This window comes from Triticum aestivum, chromosome 5D (assembly GCF_018294505.1).
Source record: "Triticum aestivum cultivar Chinese Spring chromosome 5D, IWGSC CS RefSeq v2.1, whole genome shotgun sequence".
In the NCBI taxonomy this organism is placed as follows: domain Eukaryota; kingdom Viridiplantae; phylum Streptophyta; class Magnoliopsida; order Poales; family Poaceae; genus Triticum; species Triticum aestivum.
Window position 1 is genome coordinate 317827032 of NC_057808.1, and position 24231 is coordinate 317851262.

A 24231-nucleotide genomic window follows, 5' to 3' on the forward strand; every position below is an offset into this window, starting at 1 on the left:
TAATATATAGTTTACTTTATTGGTGTGTGGAAATGTCATGTGTGTAGTAGCCACCTATGTAATTATGCATGTAATAGTTTACTTCGGTGTGTGAAAATGCCATGGTTGTAGTAGCAACCTATGTAAGTGCATGTTTAATTTGGTTATGCAACCATGTCCTTAGAAGTGTGTGTGTATATATGTTCTTATTCTGTATGCAATACCATCGCACAACACACACGTCTTATTAGAAGCAATCGTTTGTGTTATTATCGGTCTTCGCACACATTTATGATTACAGACCTGTTTGCCGCGTATCACACACATTTTGTTATATTGAACCGTTTCTGTTCTCTTGTCTCGACACAAACAGTTCATCTGAGTGAGCCGCATGCCGTATATCTGATAACCCACAAGCATAGGGGATCAATTGTATCCTCTTTCGTAAGTAAAAGTGTCAAACCCAACGAGGAGCTAAAGGTAGAACAAATATTCCCTCAAGTTCTATCGACCACCGATACAACTCTACGCACGCTTAACGTTCGCTTTACCTAAAACAAGTATGAAACTAGAAGTACTTTGTAGGTGTTGTTGGATAGGTTTGCAAGATAATAAAGAGTACGTAAATAAAAAGTAGCGGCTGTTTAGATAAACACACAATAAAGTTAGTATAGCGAGTGTGGAAAAGTGGTGGTAGGAGTTGCGAAATTGTCCCTAAGCAATTGACTACTTTACTAGATCGATAGCAAGTTTTATGTGGGAGAGGCCACTGCTAGCATGTCATCCCTGACTTGGAATTCTATGCACTTATGATTGGAACTATTAGCAAGCATCCGCAACTACTAATGTTCATTAAGGTAAAACCCAACCATAGCATTAAGATATATTGGTCCCCCTTCAATCCCTTATGCATCAATTTCTATGCTAGGTTGAAGCTTCTGTCACTCTTGCCATCCAATACGTAGTCCTATCAACATACAACTAACCCTATGGTGTGATCCACGCGCGCGCTCATATGATGGGCACCAAAGGACATCAACATAACCACAAGCAAATTAAATCAATCATAGCAATTCACCAATCACCGATAGGACAACGAAAATCTACTCAGACATCATAGGATGGCAACACATCATTGGATAATAATATGAAGCATAAAGCACCATGTTTAAGTAGAGGGTACAGTGGGTTGCGGGAGAGTGGACCGCTGTAGATAGAGGGGGGGAGGTGATGGAGATGTTGGTGAAGATGGCGGAGGTGTTGGTGAAGATCGCGGTGATGATGATGGTGGCCACGGCAGCGTTCCGGCGCCACCGGAAGAGAGGGAGAGAGGGGGGCCTTCTTCTTCTTCTTCCTTGACCTCCTCCCTAGATGGGAGAAGGGTTTCCCCTCTGGTCCTTGGCCTCCATGGCATAGGAGGGGCGAAAGCCCCTCCGAGATTGGGTTTGTCTCTCTGTCTCTCTCTATTTATGCGCTATCCTGTTCTGCCCTTTCACTGTTTCGTATATATATATATATATATATATATATATATATATATATATATATATATATATATATATATATGGAGATCCGTAACTCCGATTGGACTGAAACCTTTGCCTAGATTTTTTCCCGAAAATTAGCTTTCTTGCAGCGAAAGAAGAGCAGCAACCGCCTTACGGGTGGCCCACGAGGGGGGCAGGCGCGCCCCCCTGCCTCGTGGCCACCTCGGGCACCGTCTCGCGTTGATTCCTCCTCCCATATTCTGCAAATATTCCAAAAATATTCTCCGTCTGTTTTTATCCCGTTTGTATTCCGTTTGATATGGGGTTTCTGCGAAACATAAAACATGCAATAAACAGGAACTGGCACTGGGCACTGGATCAATATGTTGGTCCCAAAAATAGTATAAAAAGTTGCCAAAAGTATATGAAAGTTGTATAATATTGGCATGGAACAATCAAAAATTATAGATACGACGGAGACGTATCAGCATCCCCAAGCTTAATTCCTGCTCTTCCTCGAGTAGGTAAATGATAAAAATGATAATTTTTGATGTGGAATGCGACCTAGCATAATCTTGATCATGTAATCTAATCATGGCATGAATATTAAGACACGAGTGATTCAAAGCAATAGTCTATCTTTTGACATAAAAACAATAATACTTCAAGCCTACTAATAAAGCAATCATGTCTTTTCAAAATAACATGGCCAAAGAAAGTTATCCCTACAAAATCATATAGTCTGGCTATGCTCCATCTTCACCACACAAAATATTCACATCATGCACAACCCCGATGACAAGCCAAGCAATTGTTTCATACTTTTGACATTCTCAAACCTTTTCAACTTTCACGCAATACATGAGCGTGAGCCATGGACATAGCACTATAGGTGGAATAGGCTATGTTGGTGGAGGTTGTGTGGAGAAGACAAAAAGGAGAAAGTCTCACATCGACGCGGCTAATCAACGGGCTATGGAGATGCCCATCAATCGATGTCAATGTGAGGAGTAGGGATTGCCATGCAACAGATGCACTAGAGCTATATGTGTATGAAAGCTCAAACTGGAAACTAAGTGGGTGTGCATCCAACTTGCTTGCTCATGAAGACCTCGGGCAATTGAGGAAGCCCATCATCGGAATATACAAGCCAAGTTCTATAATGAAAATTCCCACTAGTATATGAAAGTGATAACTCAAGAGACTCTCTATATGAAGAACATGGTGCTACTCTGAAGCACAAGTGTGGTAAAAGGATAGTAGCAATGCCCTTCTCTTTTTTTCTCTCATTTTTTTCTTTCTTTTTTTATTTTTTTTATTTTTTTATTTTTTGGTGGGCTTCTTTGGCCTCTCTTTTTTATTTTGGCTTCTTTGGCCTCTTTTATTTTTTGTAAAGTCCGGAGTCTCATCCCGACTTATGGGGGAATCATAGTCTCCATCATCCTTTCCTCACTGGGGCAATGCTCTAATAATGATGATCATCACACTTTTATTTACTTACAACTCAATATTACAACTCGATACTAGAACAAGGATATGACTCTATATGAATGCCTCTGGCAGTGTACCAGGATGTGCAATGATCTAGCATAGCAAATTTATCAAAAAACGGACAAGCCATGAAAACATCATGCTAGCTGTCTTACAATCATGCAAAGCAATATGACAATAAATGCTCAAGTCATGTATATGATGATGATGGAAGTTGCAAGGCAATATATCTCGGAATGGCTATGGAAATGCCATGATAGGTAGGTATGGTGGCTGTTTTGAGGAAGATATAAGGAGGCTTATGTGTGATAGAGCGTATCGTATCACGGGGTTTGGATGCACCGGCGAAGTTTGCACCAACTCTCGAGGTGAGAAAGGGCAATGCATGGCACCGAAGAGGCTAGCAATAATGGAAGGGTGAGAGTGCGTATAATCCATGGACTCAACATTAGTCATAAAGAACTCACATACTTATTGCAAAAATCTATTAGTCATCGAAACAAAGTACTACGCGCATGCTACTAGGGGGATAGATTGGTAGGAAAAGATCATCGCTCGTCCCCGACCGCCACTCATAAGGAAGACAATCAATAAATAAATCATGCTCCGACTTCATCACATAATGGTTCACCATACATGCATGCTACGGGAATCACAAACTTCAACACAAGTATTTCTACAATCCACAACTACCCACTAGCATGACTCTAATATCACCATCTTTATATCGCAAAACTATTGCAAGGAATCAAACATATCATATTCAGTGATCTACAAGTTTTATGTAGGAGTTTATGACTAACCATGTGAATGACCAGTTCCTGTCATCTCTCTAAATAGATATAAGTGAAGCAAGGGAGTTTAATTCTTTCTACAAAAGATATGCCCACGCTCTAACAAGTATAAGTGAAGCAAAAGAGCATTCTACAAATGGCGGTTTTCTATGTGAAGAGAAACAGGCAATCCAAACTTCAAATGATATAAGTGAAGCACATGAAGCATTCTATAAAGCCATGCTCAAAAGATTTAAGTGAAGTGCAAAGAGCATTCTATAAATCAACCAAGGACTATCTCATACCAGCATGGTGCATAAAAGAAGAATGAAAACTAAATGCAAAAGACGCTCCAAGATTTGCACATATCACATGAATGAAACGAATCCGAAAACATACTGATACTTGTTGAAGAAAGAGGGGATGCCTTCCGGGGCATCCCCAAGCTTAGACGCTTGAGTCTCCTTGAATATTTACTTGGGGTGCCTTGGGCATCCCCAAGCTTGAGCTCTTGCCTCTCTTCCTTCTTCTCACATCGGGACCTCCTCGATCCTCGAACACTTCATCCACACAAAACTTCAACAGAAAACTCGGTAAGATCCGTTAGTATAATAAAGAAAATCACCACTCTAAGTACTGTTGAAAACCAATTCTTATTTTGTTTTTGCATTGTAGCTACTGTAATATAACTTTTCCATGGCTTAATCCACTGATATAAATTGATAGTTTCATCAAAACAAGCAAACTATGCATCAAAAATAGAATCTGTCTAAAACAGAACAGTCTGTAATAATCTAAACATTCACCATACTTATGATACTTGAACAATTCTGAAAAAATTAGGAAAAATAAAAAATTTGTATATAAAGACAGTGCAAAAAGTTTCAGAACCATTTGACGTTCCAGTAAAAAATGTAAAATCGTGCACTACATCCAAAGTTTCTGTCCTGCACCGTACAAACCAACAAGCATTGTAAACATCCTAAAGGCAAATCTGGGCACATTATTTTTATAATACAATGGAATTGTACAAGGGGATAATTATTTTTGTTGAAAAGTTGCTGTAATCAAGATTCACAAAGTTTCCGTGAGCATGAACAAAGTTCAAGGCTAGCTCCCACTTTAACAATGCTCGTCTTTCTCACTTTCGCTTTTCTTTTTGAAAAAGTTTTAGGTTCCCCTCTTTATTATTTTTTTGTTTTTAAACTATATAAAAGCACACAACATAAATAAATGACTCTCTAAAACTTCCGGGTTGTCTCCCTGGCAGCGCTTTCTTTAAAGCCATTACGCTAGGCATATAGTGCTCAAGTAGTGAATCCACCCGGATCCCAAGGTATATCAAAGCCAATTTTAATTAGCAATGATTTGGCATTTAGTAGTGAGCACAAAGCAACATATATCAAGCAATGATGAATTCTAACTCTCTTCCTATGCGTCGGCATGTCATAAAATAACAATTCGTGCACACACAGTAAAGGCCAATGCATGGTATAAACAGTTTCTTGCAATTTTACCATGTTGGAAACATAGAGAGGTGGAGATATAGTTCCTCTCTCATAATAATTGCAAGTAGGAGCAGCAAGCACATGCATATCATATTCATCAAAATCATCATGTGCAATGGTAAAAGGCAACCCATCAATATAATCCTTAATAAGGGCAAACTTCTCCGATATAGTATAATCGGGAGAATTCAAAAAGATAATAGGACTATCATGCGTGGGTGCAATAGCAACAATTTCATGTTTAACATAAGGAAATATAGCAAGTTCATCTCCATAAGCATAATTCATATTGGCATCTTGGCCACAAGCATAGCAAGCATTGTCAAAAAGGGATATTTCAAGAGAATCAACAGGATCATAACAGTCATCATAGCAATCATCCTTCGGTAAGCATGAAGGGAATTTAAATAATGTATGAGTTGAAGAGTTACTCTCATTAGAAGGTGGGCACGGGTAGCTAATCCTCTCTTCCTCCTTTTGTTCTTCGCTCTCCTCCTCATCTTTTTCATCCAATGAGCTCACAGTTTCATCAATTTCTTCTTCCATAGACTCCTGCAAAATATTAATCTCTTCTTGGACAGCGGAGGAGTCCTCAATATATGGTTTAACATAGGCATTAGAAGCATAATTATCAAAACAATATTCAAGTATGGCAAAATTTTCAGACTTGTAAAGAGTAGCATCATACTTTTCAATCAAAGAAGCAATTTCATAAGCACCCTTAAAAGCAACAAATTCTTCGATTTGTTGAACATCATAGTAACTATAAACACCCTTAGCATACGAAGATACGATTCCATTATCACTAAACTCACATTGATAGGGAAGGTGTTTCTTAGGGTTTTCAGAACAATAAGTAAAATCATATATTTCACATAAATTCCAAGCATAGCATTGCAAACGATGAATTTGACCCAGTAAAAGTTTCCCTTTTTCAGATATGCGGTGTCGCACATAACAAGCATGCTCATCTAAAGATTTGCCCTCAACTAAGCTAGTTGGGGTTTCAGCACAAGTACAAAGGGATCGAAGATGATCCAAGTAAAAGGCTTCAGGAGTGTGATAGATTTTGAGTGGTTCTTCAACCATGGGGTAGTGGGTACAACTATTTTTTTTGGTATTTTGCTTTTCCTGCCCATAAATAAAGATAGAAAACAAGAGCACAAAATAAAAACTACTTAGTGATAAAGAAAACAAGCACACACGAGAATATTCACCCCACGCTATGACTCCCCGGCAACGGCGCCAGAAAAAGGTCTTGATAACCCACAAGTATAGGGGATCAATTGTAGCCTCTTTCGATAAGTAAGAGTGTCGAACCCAACGAGGAGCTAAAGGTAGAACAAATATTCCCTCAAGTTCTATCGACCACCGATACAACTCTACGCACGCTTAACGTTCGCTTTACCTAAAACAAGTATGAAACTAGAAGTACTTTGTAGGTGTTGTTGGATAGGTTTGCAAGATAATAAATAGTACGTAAATAAAAAGTAGGGGCTGTTTAGATAAAGACACTATAAAGTTAGTATAGCGAGTGTGGAAAAGTGGTGGTAGGAGTTGCGAAATTGTCCCTAAGCAATTGATTCTTTACTAGACCGATAGCAAGTTTTATGTGGGAGAGGCCACTGCTAGCATGTCATCCCTGACTTGGAATTCTATGCACTTATGATTGGAACTATTAGCAAGCGTCCGCAACTACTAACGTTCATTAAGGTAAAACCCAACCATAGCATTAAGATATATTGGTCCCCCTTCAATCCCGTATGCATCAATTTCTATGCTAGGTTGAAGCTTCTGTCACTCTTGCCCTCCAATACATAGTCATATCAACATACAACTAAACCTATGGCGTGATCCACGCGCGCGCTCATATGATGGGCACCAAAGGACATCAACATAACCACAAGCAAATTAAATCAATCATAGCAATTCACCAATCACCGATAGGACAACGAAAATCTACTCAGACATCATAGGATGGCAACACATCATTGGATATTAATATGAAGCATAAAGCACCATGTTTAAGTAGAGGGTACAGCGGGTTGCGGGAGAGTGGACCGCTGTAGATAGAGGGGGGAAGGTGATGGAGATGTTGGTGAAGATGGCGGAGGTGTTGGTGAAGATCGTGGTGATGATGATGGTGGCCACGGCAGTGTTCTGGCGCCACCGGAAGAGAGGGAGAGAGGGGGGCCCTTCTTCTTCTTCTTCTTCTTCCTTGACCTCCTCCCTAGATGGGAGAAGGGTTTCCCCTCTGGTCCTTGGCCTCCATGGCATGGGAGGGGCGAAAGCCCCTCCAAGATTGGATCTGTCTCTCTGTCTCTCTCTGTTTCTGTGCTCTCCTGTTCTGCCCTTTCACCGTTTCGTATATATATGGAGATCCGACTCCGATTGGACTGAGACCTTCGCCGAGATTTTTTTTCCTAAAATTAGCTTTCTTGCGGCGAAAGAAGAGCAGCAACCGCCTTACGGGTGGCCCACGAGGGAGGCAGGCGCGCCCCCTGCCTCGTGGCCACCTCGGGCACCGTCTCGCGTTGATTCTTCCTCCCATATTCTCCAAATATTCCAAAAATATTCTCCGTCTGTTTTTATCCCGTTTGGATTCCGTTTGATATGGGGTTTCTGCGAAACATAAAACATGCAACAAACAGGAACTAGCACTGGGCACTGGATCAATATGTTAGTCCCAAAAATAGTATAGAAAGTTGCCAAAAAGTATATGAAAGTTGTATAATATTGGCATGGAACAATCAAAAATTATAGATACGATGGAGACGTATCAATATCGCACACACCTTGATCTGGCTGACCATTTCTTTGGTGTTGCCTAATCACAAACAGTTCATCCGAGTGAACCGTATGCTGTATATCGCACACACCTTCATCTGGCTGCCCGTTTCTTTTGTTCCTCCTCATCGCAAATAGTTAATTGAACTGAACCGTATGCCATGCATCGCACACGCAACTAAAATCTGAACCGTCTTTGATGCATCCCTCATCGCAAACGTTTTGCACCTTTTTTGATGGGTTCTTTACACCACCATTTGTGCTTATTGCATCACACAGAGTTTCGTCGAAGGGTCTCTGATCATAGTGTCGCGTTAGCAGCATTCTGCAGTAGTGGATGCTCTACAGGTATCTCTGAAGGTGTTTGTTGGGTTGGCATAGATCGAGATTAGGATTTGTCACTCCAAGTATCGGAGAGGTATCTCTGGGCCCTCTCGGTAATACATATCATAAGCTCGCAAGCAAATGATTAAGGAGTTAGTCACGAGGTGATGTATTACGGAACGAGTAAAGAGACTTGCCAGTAACGAGATTGAACTAGGTATGAAGATACCGACGATCGAATCTAGGGCAAGTAACATACCGATGGACAAAGGGAATTACGTATGTTGTCATAGTGGTTCGACCGATAAAGATCTTCGTAGAATATGTAGGAGACAATATGGGCATCCAGGTTCTGCTATTGGTTATTGACCGGAGAGGTGTCTCGGTCATGTATACATAGTTCTCGAACCCGTAGGGTCCGCGCGCTTAACATTCGATGACGATATAGTATTATATGAGTTATGTGATTTGGTGACCGGAGTCCCGGATGAGATCATGGACATGACGAGGAGTCTCAAAATGGTCGAGAGGTAAAGATTGATATATAGGACGATGGTATTCAGATAACGAAAGTGTTTCGGGGGTACCGGGTACTTATCGGATCACCAGAAGGGGTTCCAGGCACCCCCGACAAAAGATATGGGCCTTATTGTTGGCGAACATAGTAATTTCAAAAAAATTCCTAGGCACACGCAGGATCATGGTGATACATAGCAACGAGAGGGGAGAGCGTGTCCACGTACCCTCGTAGACCGAAGCGGAAGCGTTAGCACAACGCGGTTGATGTAGTCGTACGTCTTCACGATCCGACCGATCCAAGTACCGAACGTACGGCACCTCCGAGTTCAGCACACGTTCAGCTCGATGACGTCCTGCGAACTCCGATCCAGCAAAGCTTCATGGGAGAGTTCCGTCAGCACGACGGTGTGATGACGGTGATGATGTTGCTACCAATGCAGGGCTTCGCCTAAGCGCCGCTACGATACGACCGAGGTGGAATATGGTGGAGGGGGCACCGCACACGGCTGGGAGAGATCAATAGATCAACTTGTGTGTCTTGGGGTGCCCCTGCTCCCGTATATAAAGGAGCAAGGGGGAGGCCGGCCGGCCCTTGCAGGGCGCGCCAGGAGGAGGAGTCCTCCTCCTAGTGGGAGTAGGACTCCCCTTTCCTAGTCCCACTAGAGGGGGAAGGAATGAGAGGGGGAGGAGAAGGAAAGAGGGGGCGCACCCCCTCCCCTAGTCCAATTCGGCCTAGGCCCATGGGGGGCGCGCGGCCAGCCCTCGTGGCTTCTCCTCTTTTTCCCCTAAAGCCCATTAAGGCCCATATGTACTCCCGTATTCCCGTAACTCCTCCGTACTCCGAAAAATACCCGAATCACTCGGAACCTTTCTGATGTCCGAATATAGTCGTCCAATATATCGATCTTTACGTCTCGACCATTTCGAGACTCCTCGTCATGTCCCCGATCTCATCCGGGACTCCAAACTAACTTCGGTACATGAAATCACATAAACTCATAATACCGATCGTCACAGAACTTTAAGCGTGCGGACCCTACGGGTTCGAGAACTATGTAGACATGACCGAGACACGTCTCCGGTCAATAACCAATAACGGAACCTGGATGCTCATATTGGTTCCTACATATTCTACGAAGATCTTTATCGGTCAAACCGCATAACAACATACGTTATTCCCTTTGTCATCAGTATGTTACTTGCCCGAGATTCGATCGTCGGTATCTCAATACCTAGTTCAATCTCGTTACCGGCAAGTCTCTTTACTCATTCCGTAATGCATCATCCCGCAACTAACTCATTAGTCACATTGCTTGCAAGGCTTATAGTGATGTGCATTACCGAGAGGGCCCAGAGATACCTCTCCGACAATCGGAGTGACAAATCCTAATCTCGATCTATGACAACTCAACAAACACCATACGAGACACCTGTGGATCACCTTTATAATCACCCAGTTATGTTGTGACGTTTGGTAGCACACAAAGTGTTCCTCCGGTAAACGGGAGTTGCATAATCTCATAGTTATAGGAACATGTATAAGTCATGAAGAAAGCAATAGCAGTAAACTAAACGATCAAGTGCTAAGCTAACGGAATGGGTCAAGTCAATCACATCATTCTCCTAATGATGTGATCCCGTTTATCAAATGACAACTCATGTCTATGGCTAGGAAACTTAACCATCTTTGATCAACGAGCTAGTCAAGTAGAGGCATACTAGTGACACTATATTTGTCTATGTATTCACACATGTATTATGTTTCCGGTTAATACAATTCTAGCATGAATAATAAACATTTGTCATGATATAAGGAAATAAATAATAACTTTATTATTGCCTCTAGGGCATATTTCCTTCAGTCTCCCACTTGCACTAGAGTCAATAATCTAGTTCACATCGCCATGTGATTTAACACCAATAGTTCACATCACCATGTAATTAACACCCATAGTTCACATCGTCATGTGACCAACACTCAAAGGGTTTACTAGAGTCAATAATCTACTTCACATCGCAATGTGATTAACACCCAAAGAGTACTAAGGTGTGATCATGTTTTGCTTGTGATAGAAGCTTAGTCAACGGGTCTGTCACATTCAGATCCGTATGTATTTTGCAAATTTCTATGTCAACAATGCTCTGCACGGAGCTACTCTAGCTAATAGCTCCCACTTTCAATATGTATCCAGATTGAGACTTAGAGTCATCTGGATCAGTGTCAAAACTTGCATCGACGTAACCCTTTACGACGAACCTTTTGTCACCTCCATAATCGAGAAACATATCCTTATTCCACTAAGGATAATTTTGACCGTTGTCAAGTGATCTACTCCTAGATCACTATAGTACTACCTTGCTAAACTCAGTGTAGGGTATATACAATAGATCTGGTACACATCATGGCATACTTTATAGAACTTACGGCTAAGGCATAGGGAATGACTTTCATTCTCTTTCTATATTCTGCCGTGGTCGGGTTTTGAGTCTTACTCAATTTCACACCTTGTAACACAGGAAAGAACTTTTTCTTTGACTTTTCCATTTTGAACTACTTCAAAATCTTGTCAAGGTATGTACTCATTGAAACAACTTATCAAGCGTCTTGATCTATCTCTATAGATCTTGATGCTCAATATGTAAGCAGCTTCACCGAGGTCTTTCTTTGAAAAACTCCTTTCAAATACTCCTTTATGCTTTCCAGAAAATTCTACATTATTTCCGATCAACAATATGTCATTCACATATACTTATCAGAAATTTTGTAGTGCTCCCACTCACTTTCTTTGTAAATCCAGGCTTCACCGCAAGTCTGTATACTATATGCTTTGATCAACTCATCAAAGCGTATATTCCAACTCCGAGATGCTTGCACCAGTCCATAGATGGATCGCTGGAGCTTGCACATTTTGTTAGCACCTTTAGGATCGACAAAACCTTCTGGTTGCATCATATACAACTCTTCTTTAAGAGATCCATTAAGGAATGTAGTTTTGACATCCATTTGCCAGATTTCATGGCAATTTGCTAGCATGATTCGGACAGACTTAAGCATCGCTACGAGTGAGAAAATCTCATCGTAGTCAACACCTTGAACTTTGTCAAAACCATTTTCGACAAGTCTAGCTTTGTAGATAGTAATACTACTATCAGCGTCCGTCTTCCTCTTGAAGATCCATTTATTTTCTATGGCTTGCCGATCATTGGGCAAATCCATCAAAGTCCATACTTTGTTCTCATACTGAAGGAAATATGCCCTAGAGTCAATAATAAAGTTATTATTTATTTCCTTATATCGTGATAAAGAGAAGAAACCCAAGTCTGGACCTAAGCCTGAGACTAAGTGCTTCTACTCCTAGCAGACTGGTCACTGGAAGCGGAACTGCCGCAAGTATTTGGCGGATAAGAAGGATGGCAAGGTGAACAAACGTATATGTGATATACATGTTATTAATGTGTACCTTACCAGAGCTCGCAGTAGCACCTGGGTATTTGATACTGGTTCTGTTGCTAATATTTGCAATTCAAAACAGGGACTACGGATTAAGTGAACACTGGCTAAGGATGAGGTGACGATACACGTGGGAAATGGTTCCAAAGTCGATGTGATTGCCGTCGGCACGCTACCTCTACATCTACCTTCAGGATTAGTTTTAGACCTAAATAATTGTTATTTGGTGCCAGCGTTGAGCATGAACATTATATCTGGATCTTGTTTGATGTGAGACGGTTATTCATTTAAATCCGAGAATAATGGTTGTTCTATTTATATGAGTAATATCTTTTATGGTCATGCACCCTTGAAGAGTGGTCTATTTTTGATGAATCTCGATAGTAGTGATACACATATTCATAATGTTGAAGCCAAAAGATGCAGAGTTGATAATGATAGTACAACTTATTTGTGGCACTGCCGTTTGGTCATATTGGTGTAAAGCGCATGAAGAAACTTCATACTGATGGACTTTTGGAATCACTTGGTACTTGCGAACCATGCCTCATGGGCAAGATGACTAAAACGCCGTTCTCCGGAACTATGGAGCGAGCAACTGATTTGTTGGAAATAATACATACCGATGCATGCGGTCCAATGAGTGTTAATGCTCGTGGCGGGTATCGTTATTTTCTGACGTTCACAGATGATTTGAGCAGATATGAGTATATCTACTTAATGAAGCACAAGTCTGAAACATTTGAAAAGTTCAAAGAATTTCAGAGTGAAGTGGAAAATCATCGTAACAAGAAAATAAAGTTTCTATGATCTGATCGTGGAGGTGAATATTTGAGTTACGAGTTTGGTCTTCATTTGAAACAATGCGGAATAGTTTCGCAACTCACGCCACCCGGAACACCACAGCGTAATGGTGTGTCCAAACATCGTAACCACACTTTATTAGATATGGTGCAATCTATGATGTCTCTTACCCATCTACCACTATTGTTTTGGGGTTATGCATTAGAGACAACTGCATTCACGTTAAAAAGGGCACCATCTAAGTCCGTTGAGACGACACAATATGAACTGTGGTTTGGCAAGAAACCAAAGTTGTCGTTTCTTAAAGTTTGGGGATGCGATGCTTATGTGAAAAAGCTTCAACCTGATAAGCTCGAACCCAAATCGGAGAAATGTGTCTTCATATGATACCCAAAGGAGACAGTTGGGTACACCTTCTATCACAGATCCGAAGGCAAGACATTCGTTGCTAAGAATGGATCCTTTCTAGAGAAGGAGTTTCTCTCGAAAGAAGTGAGTGGGAGGAAAGTAGAACTTGATGAGGTAACAGTACCTGCTCCCTTATTGGAAAATAGTTCATCACAGAAACCGATTCCTGTGACGTCTACACCAATTAGTGAGGAAGTTAATGATGATGATCATGAAACTTCAGATCAAGTTATTACTGAACCTAGTAGGTCAACCAAAGTAAGATCCGCACCAGAGTGGTACGGTAATCCTGTTCTGGAGGTTATGTTACTAGACCATGACGAACCTACGAACTATGAAGAAGCGATGGTGAGCCCAGATTCCGCAAAATGGCTTGAGGCCATGAAATCTGAGATGGGATCCATGTATGAGAACAAAGTATGGACTTTGGTTGACTTGCCCGATGATCGGCAAGCCATCGAGAATAAATGGATCTTCAAGAAGAAGACTGACGCTGACGGTAATGTTACTGTCTATAAAGCTCAACTTGTTGCAAAAGGTTTTCGACAAGTTCAAGGGATTGACTATGATGAGACCTTCTCATCCGTAGCGATGCTTAAGTCTGTCCGAATCATGTTAGCAATTGCCGCATTTTATGATTATGAAATTTGGCAAATGGATGTCAAAACTGCATTCCTGAATGGATTTCTGGAAGAAGAGTTGTATATGATGCAACCGGAAGGTTTGTCGATCCAAAGGGAGCTAACAAAGTGTGCAAGCTCCAGCGATCCATTTATGGACTGGTGCAAGCCTCTCGGAGTTGGAATAAACGTTTTGATAGTGTGATCAAAGCATATGGATTTATACAGACTTTTGGAGAAGCCTGTATTTACAAGAAGGTGAGTGGGAGCTCTATAGCATTTCTGATATTATATGTGGATGACATATTGTTGATTGGAAATGATATAGAATTTTTGGATAGCATAAAAGGATATTTGAATAAGAGTTTTTCAATGAAGTACCTCGGTGAAGCTGCTTATATATTGGGCATCAAGATCTATAGAGATAGATCGAGACGCTTAATTGGACTTTCACAAAGCACATACCTTGACAAAGTTTTGAAGAAGTTCAAAATGGATCAAGCAAGGAAAGGGTTCTTGCCTGTGTTACAAGGTGTGAAGTTGAGTAAGACTCAATGCCCGACCACTGTAGAAGATAGAGAGAAAATGAAAGATGTTCCCTATGCTTCAGCCATAGGCTCTATCATGTATGCAATGCTGTGTACTAGACCTGATGTGTGCCTTGCTATTAGTTTAGCAGGGAGGTACCAAAGTAATCCAGGAGTGGATCACTGGACAGCGGTCAAGAACATCCTGAAATACCTGAAAAGGACTAAGGATATGTTTCTCATTTATGGAGGTGACAAAGAGCTCATCGTAAATGGTTACATCGATGCAAGCTTTGACACTGATCCGGACGATTCTAAATCGCAAACCGGATACGTGTTTTTATTGAACGGTGGAGCTGTCAGTTGGTGCAGTTCTAAACAAAGCGTCATAGCGGGATCTACATGTGAAGCGGAGTACATAGCTGCTTCGGAAGCAGCAAATGAAGGAGTCTGGATGAAGGAGTTCATATCCGATCTAGGTGTCATACCTAGTGCATCGGGTCCAATGAAAATCTTTTGTGACAATACTGGTGCAATTGCTTTGGCAAAGGAATCCAGATTTCACAAGAGAACCAAGCACATCAAGAGACGCTTCAACTCCATCCGGGATCAAGTCCAGGTGGGAGACATAGAGATTTGCAAGATACATACGGATTTGAATGTTGCAGACCCGTTGACTAAGCCTCTTCCACGAGCAAAACATGATCAGCACCAAGGCTCCATGGGTGTTAGAATCATTACTGCGTAATCTAGATTATTGACTCTAGTGCAAGTGGGAGACTGAAGGAAATATGCCCTAGAGGCAATAATAAAGTTATTATTTATTTCCTTATATCATGATAAATGTTTATTAATCATGCTAGAATTGTATTAACCGGAATCATGATACATGTGTGAATACATAAACAAACAGAGTGTCACTAGTATGCCTCTACTTGACTAGCTCGTTGATCAAAGATGGTTATGTTTCCTAGCCATAGACAAAGAGTTGTCATTTGATTAACGGGATCACATCATTAGGAGAATGATGTGATTGACTTGACCCATTCTGTTAGCTTAGCACTTGATCGTTTAGTATGTTGCTAATGCTTTCTTCATGACTTATACATGTTCCTATGACTATGAGATTATGCAACTCCCGTTTACCGGAGGAACACTTTGTGTGCTACCAAACGTCACAACGTAACTGTGTGATTATAAAGGTGCTCTACAGGTGTCTCCGAAGGTACTTGTTGGGTTGGCGTATTTCAAGATTAGGATTTGTCACTCCGATTGTCGGAGAGGTGTCTCTGGGCCCACTCAGTAATGCACATCACTTAAGCCTTGCAAGCATTGCAACTAATGAGTTAGTTGCGGGATGATGTATTACGGACGAGTAAAGAGACTTGCCGGTAACGAGATTGAACTAGGTATTGAGATACCGACGATCGAATCTCGGGCAAGTAACATACCGATGACAAAGGGAACAACGTATGTTGTTATGCGGTTTGACCGATAAAGATCTTCGTAGAATATGTGGGAGCCAATATGAGCATCCAGGTTCCGCTATTGGTTATTGACCGGAGATGTGTCTCGGTCATGTCTACATAGTTCTCAAACCCGTAGGGTCCGCACGCTTAAAGTTCGATGACAGTTATATTATGAGTTTATGTGTTTTGATGTACCGAAGGTAGTTCGGAGTCCCAGATGTGATCATGGACATGACGAGGAGTCTCGAAATGGTCGAGACATAAAGATTGATATATTGGACGACTACGTTCGGACACCGGAATGGTTTCGGGGAGTATCGGGCATATACCGGAGTACCGGGGGGTTACCGGAACCCCCCGGGAGACTAATGGGCCTATTGGGCCCTAGTGGAGAAGAGGAGGGGCGGCCAAGGGGCAGCCGCGCGCCCCCTCCCCCCCAGTCCGAATTGGACAAGGAGGGGGCGGCGCCCCACCTTTCCTTTTCCCCCTCTCTCCTTCCTCTCCTCTCCTACTCCCACAAGGAAGGGGGAGTCCTACTCCCGGTGGGAGTAGGACTGCTCATGGGGCGCGCCTAGGGTGGCCGCCCCTCCCCCTCCTCCACTCCTTTATATACGGGGAGGGAGGCACCCCTTGGAGACATAACAATTGATCCCTTGGATCTCTTAGCCGTGTGCGGTGCCCCCCTCCATCCACCTCGATAATATCATAGCAGTGCTTAGGCGAAGCCCTGCGTCGGTAGAACATCATCATCGTCACGACGCCGTCGTGCTGACGGAACTCTCCCTCAAAGCTCGGCTGGATCGGAGTTCGAGGGATGTCATCAAGTTGAACATGTGCTGAACTCGGAAGTGCCGTACGTTCGGTACTTGATCGGTCGGATCGTGAAGACGTACGACTACATCACCCGCGTTGTGCTAACGCTTCCGCTTTCGGTCTACTAGGGTACGTTGACACACTCTCCCCTCTCGTTGCTATGCATCACCATGATCTTGCATGTGCGTAGGATTTTTTTTGAAATTACTACGTTCCCCAACACATACATGGATCATATCTCAAATTTCATGGCCTCAAACCATTTCGCGGAATCTGGGCTCATCATCGCTTCCTCATAGTTCACAGGTTCGTCATGGTCTAGTAACATGACTTCCAGAACAGGATTACCATACCACTCTGGTGCGGATCTTACTCTGGTTGACCTACGAGGTTCAGTAGCAACTTGATCTGAAATTTCATGATCATCATCATTAGCTTCCTCACTAATTGGTGTAGGAGTCACAGGAACTGATTTCTGTGATGAACTACTTTCCAATAAGGGAGCAGGTACAGTTACCTCATCAAGTTCTACTTTCCTCCCACTCACTTCTTTCGAGAGAAACTCCTTCTCTAGAAAGTATCCATTCTCAGCAACGAATGTCTTGCCTTCGGATCTGTGATAGAAGGTGTACCCAACTCTCTCCTTTGGGTATCCTATGAAGACACATTTCTCTGATTTGGGTTTGAGCTTATCAGGTTGAAGCTTTTTCACATAAGCATCGCAGCCCCAAACTTTAAGAAACTACAACTTTGGTTTCTTGCCAAACCACAGTTCATATTGTGTCGTCTCAACTAACTTAGATGGTGCCCTTTTTTAACGTGAATGCAGTTGTCTCTAATGCATAACCCCAAAATGATAGTGGTAGATCGGTAAGAGACATCATAGATTGCACCATATCTAATAAAGTGTGGTTACGATGTTTGGACACACCATTACGCTGTGGTGTTCCGGGTGGCGTGAGTTGCGAAACTATTCCGCATTGTTTCAAATGAAGAACAAACTCGTAACTCAAATATTCACCTCCACGATCAGATCGTAGAAACTTTATTTTCTTGTTACGATGATTTTCCACTTCACTCTGAAATTCTTTGAACTTTTCAAATGTTTCAGACTTGTGCTTCATTAAGTAGATATACTCATATCTGCTCAAATCATCTGTGAACGTCAGAAAATAACGATACCCGCCACGAGCATTAACACTCATTGGACCGCATGCATCGGTATGTATTATTTCCAACAAGTCAGTAGCTCGTTCCATCGTTCCGAAGAACGACGTTTTAGTCATCTTGCCCATGAGGCATGGTTCGTAAGCATCAACTGATTCATAATCAAGTGATTCCAAAAGCCCATCAGCATGGATTTTCTTCATGCGCTTTACACCAATATGACCTAAACGGCAGTGCCACAAATAAGTTGCACTATCATTATTAACTTTGCATCTTTTGGCTTCAATATTATGAATATGTGTATCACTACGATCGAGATCCAACAAACTATTTTCATTGGGTGTATGACCATCGAAGGTTTTATTCATGTAAACAGAACAACAATTATTCTCTGACTTTAAATGAATAACCGTATTGCAATAAACATGATCAAATCATATTCATGCTCAACGCAAACGCCAAATAACATTTATTTAGGTTTAACACTAATCCCAAAAGTATAGGGAGTGTGCGATGATGATCATATCAATCTTGGAACCACTTCCAACACACATCGTCACTTCACCCTCAACTAGTCTCTGTTTATTCTGTAACTCCTGTTTCGAGTTACTAATTTTTAGCAACCGAACAAGTATCAAATACCCAGGGGCTACTATAAACACTAGTAAGGTACACATCAATAAACTGTATATCAAATATACCCTTGTTCACTTTGCCATCCTTCTTATCCACCAAATATTCAGGGAATTTCCGCTTCCAGTGACCATTTCCTTTGCAGTAGAAGCACTCAGTTTCAGGCTTTAGTCTAGCTTTGGGCTTCTTCACGGAAGTGATAACTTGCTTGGCATTCTAGATGAAGTTCCCTTTCTTTCCCTTTGCCTTTTTCTTGAAACTAGTGGTCTTGTTAATCATCAACACTTGATGCTCTTTCTTGATTTCTACCTTTATTGATTTCATCATCATGAAAAGCTCGGGAATCGTTTTCGTCATCCCTTGCATACTATAGTTCATCACGAAGTTCTACTAACTTGGTGATGGTGACTAGAGAATTCTGCCAATCACTATTTTATCTGGAAGATTAACTCCCACTTGATTCAAGCGATTGTAGTACCCAGACAATCTGAGCACATGCTCACTGCTTGAGCTATTCTCCTCCATATTTTAGATATAGAACTTGTTGGAGACTTCATATCTCTCAACTCAGGTATTTGCTTGAAATATTAACTTCAACTCCTGGAACATCTCATATGCTCCATGGCATTCACAACGTCGTTGAAGTCCCGGTTCTAAGCCGTTAAGCATGGTGCACTAAACTATCAAGTAGTCATCATATTGAGCTAGCCAAACATTCATAACGTCTGCATCTACTCCTGCAATAGGTCTGTCACCTAGTGGTGCATCAAGAACATAATTCTTCTGTGCAGCAATGAGGATAAACCTCAGATCACGGACCTAGTCTGCATCATTGCTACTATCATCTTTCAACTTAGTTTTCTCTAGGAACTTATATAAAACATCGGGAAGCAACAACGCGAGCTATTGATCTACAACATTATTTGCAAAATACTATCAGGACTAAGTTCATGATAAATTAAAGTTCAATTAATCATATTATTTAAGAACTCCCACTTAGATAGACATCCCTCTAATCATCTAAGTGATCACGTGATCCATATCAACTAAACCATGTCTGATCATCACGTGAGATGGAGTGGTTTTCAATGGTGAACATCACTATGTTGATCATATCTACTATATGATTCACGCTCGACCTTTCGGTCTCTAGTGTTCCGAGGCCATATCTGCATATGCTAGGCTCGTCAAATTTAACCTGAGTATTCCGCGTGTGCAAAACTGTCTTGCACCCATTGTATTTGAACGTAGAGCTTATCACACCCGATCATCACGTGGTGACTCAGCATGAAGAACTTTCGCAACGGTGCATACTCAGGGAGAACACTTATACCTTGAAATTTAGTGAGAGATCATCTTATAATGCTACCGCCGAACTAAGCAAAATAAGATGTATAAAAAATAAACATCACATGCAATCATAATATGTGACACGATATGGCCATCATCATCTTGTGCCTTTGATCTCCATCTCCAAAGCATCGTCATGATCTCCATCATCACCGGCATGACACCATCATCTCCATCATCTTGATCTATATCAATGTGTCATCACATGGTCGTCTCGCCAACTATTGCTCTTGCAACTATTGCTATCGCATAGCGATAAAGTAAAGCAATTATTTGGCGCTTGCATCTTATGCAATAAAGAGACAACCATAAGGCTTCTGCCAGTTGCCTATAACTTCAACAAAACATGATCATCTCATACAACAGCTTATATCTCATCACGTCTTGACCATATTACATCACAACATGCCCTGCTAAAACAAGTTAGACGCCCTCTACTTTGTTGTTGCAAGTTTTACGTGGCTGCTACGGGCTGAGCAAGAACTGTTCTTACCTACGCATCAAAACCACAACGATATTTCGTCAAGTTAGTGTTGTTTTAACCTTCACAAGGACCGGGCGTAGCCATACTCGATTCAACTAAAGTTGGAGAAACTGACACCCGCCAGCCACCTATGTGCGAAGCACGTCGGTAGAACCAGTCTCGCGTAAGCGTACGCATAATGTCGGTCCGGGCCGCTTCATCCAACAATACCACCGAACCAAAGTATGACATGCTGGTAAGCAGTATGACTTGTATCGCCCACAACTCACTTGTGTTCTACTCGTGCATATAACATTTACGCATAAAATCTGGCTTGGCTTGTATTTCCTTCGCTTACGCACACGCAGGATCATGGTGATGCATAGCAACAAGAGGGGAGAGTGTGTCCACGTACCCTCATAGACCGAAAGCGGAAGCATTAGCACAACACGGTTGATGTAGTCGTACGTCTTCACGATCCGACCGATCCAAGTACCGTACGTACGGCACCTCCGAGTTCAGCACACGTTCAGCTCGATGACGTCTCGCGAACTCCGATCCAGCAAAGCTTCAGGGGAGAGTTCCGTCAGCACGACGGTGTGATGACGGTGATGATGTTGCTACCAATGCAGGGCTTCGCCTAAGCACCGCTACGATATGACCGAGGTGGAATATGGTGGAGGGGGCACCGCACACGGCTGGGAGAGATCAATAGATCAACTTGTGTGTCTTGGGGTGCCCCTGCTCCCGTATATAAAGGAGCAAGGGGGAGGCCGGCCGGCCCTTGCAGGGCGCGCCAGGAGGAGGAGTCCTCCTAGTGGAAGTAGGACTCCCCTTTCCTAGTCCCACTAGGAGGGGGAAGGAAGGAGAGGGGGAGGAGAAGCAAAGAGGGGGCGCAACCCCTCCCCTAGTCCAATTCGGACTAGGCCCATGGGGGCACGCGGCCAGCCCTCGTGGCTTCTCCTCTTTTTTGCCTAAAGCCCATTAAGGCCCATATGTACTCCCGTACTCCCGTATTCCCGTAACCCCTCCAGTACTCCGAAAAATACCCGAATCACTCGGAACCTTTCCGATGTACGAATATAGTCGTCCAATATATCAATCTTTACGTCTCGACCATTTCGAGACTTCTCGTCATGTCCCCGATCTCATTCGGGACTCCGAACTACCTTCGGTACATCAAATCACATAAACTCATAATACCGATTGTCACAGAACTTTAAGCGTGCGGACCCTACGGGTTCGAGAACTATGTAGACATGACCGAGACACGTCTCCAGTCAATAACTAATAGCGGAACCTGGATGCTCATATTGGTTCCTACATATTCTACGAAGATCTTTATCGGTCAAACCGCATAACAACATACGTTGTTCCCTTTGTCATCGGTATGTTACTTGCCCGAGATTCGATCGTCGGTATCTCAATACCTAGTTCAATCTCGTTACCGGCAAGTCTCTTTACTCATTCCATAATGCATCATCCCGCAACTAACTCATTAGTCACATTGCTTGCAAGGCTTATAGTGATGTGCATTACCGAGAGGGCCCAGAGATACCTCTCCGACAATCGGAGTGACAAATCCTAATCTCGATCTATGCCAACTCAACAAACACCATCGAAGACACCTGTAGAGCACCTTTATAATCACCCAGTTACGTTGTGACGTTTGGTAGCACACAAAGTGTTCCTCCCGTAAACGGGAGTTGCATAATCTCATAGTTATAGGAACATGTATAAGTCATGAAGAAAGCAATAGCAGTAAACTAAACGGTCAAGTGCTAAGCTAACGGAATGGGTCAAGTCAATCACATCATTCTCCTAATGATGTGATCCCATTTATCAAATGACAACTCATGTCTATGGCTAGGAAACTTAACCATCTTTGATCAACGAGCTAGTCAAGTAGAGGCATACTAGTGACACTCTGTTTGTCTATGTATTCACACATGTATTATGTTTCCGGTTAATACAATTCTAGCATGAATAATAAACATTTATCATGATATAAGGAAATAAATAATAACTTTATTATTGCCTCTAGGGCATATTTCCTTCACTTATGGGCCAAGAGAGGGAACGCACCAGCCACAAGGGGCTGGTGCGCCCCCCATCGCAGGGCGGCCTAGGAGAAGAAGGAATGGGGGAAGGGAAAGGAAAGTGTGGATTAAGATTCCCACTTCCTTCCCTCTCCCCCTCTTTCCTTCCCCCTCGGTTATATATGGCAGGGGCGCGGCTTGGGAGGGACTCCAAGTAGGATTCCTCCTACTTGGGCGCCTCCTATGGCTGCTCCTCCCTCCCTCCCACCTATATATATGTGGGAGGGGCGCTTAGCACACACTAGATCAATTGTTAGCCGTGTGCAGCGCCCCTCCACCGTTTACACCCCCGGTCATATTTTCGTAGTGCTTAGGCGAAGCCCTGCGGAGATCACTTCACCATCATCATCACCATGCCGTCGTGCTGACGGAACTCATCTACTACTTCGACGTCTTGCTGGATCAAGAAGGCGAGGGACATCACGGAGCTGATCGTGTGCAGAACGCGGAGGTGTCGTACGTTCGGTACTTGATCAGTTGACGCGCGAAGAAGTTCGACTACATCAACCGCGTTACTAAACGCTTCCGCTTACGGTCTACGAGGGTATGTAGACATACTCTCCCCTCTCGTTGCTATGCATCTTCACGGATAGATCTTGCGTGTGCATAGATTTTTTTTTGTTTCCCATGCAACGTTTCCCATCAGCTGGCTTGCCATTCTTTGAAAAATCTCCACCTCAAGAGCTAGAATCTTGGAAGCTGAATACATGTTTCATTGGGTTGTTTTCCACATGTGGGGGAGCAAGTCATATTGTAAGATAAAAATCGTTAAGTGCATGGACACATGTGTTGTGTGGAGGAAAGGAGCATGACGCTTGTGGGCTTTGCTTCCCCCTTAGAGGGGCTGCTGTGGAGCTCCTGCTTGCCATCCACCCTCGAATCATGACCTTCGGGGAAAAACCTAAGACTCTGGTATGGCTCGGATGACGACGTTGTTTCCACGTCAGTTCCCCCTTGTGGGCCTTGTCTTGAAACTCATCAATCCCTGCCGCGCCCTCTCGGGTCTGGATGCACACAACATCACAGTTCGCGGGTTGTTGGACTATGGTGCGGGTGGGGATGTCGGGACGGTTGTCTCGCATTCGGTGTTGTTATCACTCGTGTGGTAATTGATGGCGGCGACAAGCAAAGCAGGGTTGTGACATGTTCTTCGTCATCGACCATTCGACACGTCCTAAGCTTGAAATTGGAGCTGTAGCATTAAGGGACGATGTGGCGGCAACGATGCCATGTGATGAACATGTCAAGCCATGTTGGTGCAAGGAATGCTTCCCTTTCTCCTGCTAGGCTAGTGGCCAAAGCCGGAGCTCTCCGGTCCTCGACGTGTATGGCCGGCTATTTGGCATAGTAATGAGCCGTCAAGCCATAAGGTTCTCCTGCATTGTTTGTTCGAAGGGGGGCTAGATAGGCTGTTCGTGGTGAAACCGGAGCCACTTGTCCGTGATATGGATAACCAGGTTGATCGAAATGCCCTGTCTTATGAGGTCTCTTCTACTCCTATCTTTTTTTAGGGAAACTCCTACCTTTTTAATGAATCGAAGCCACAAGGAACACGATTT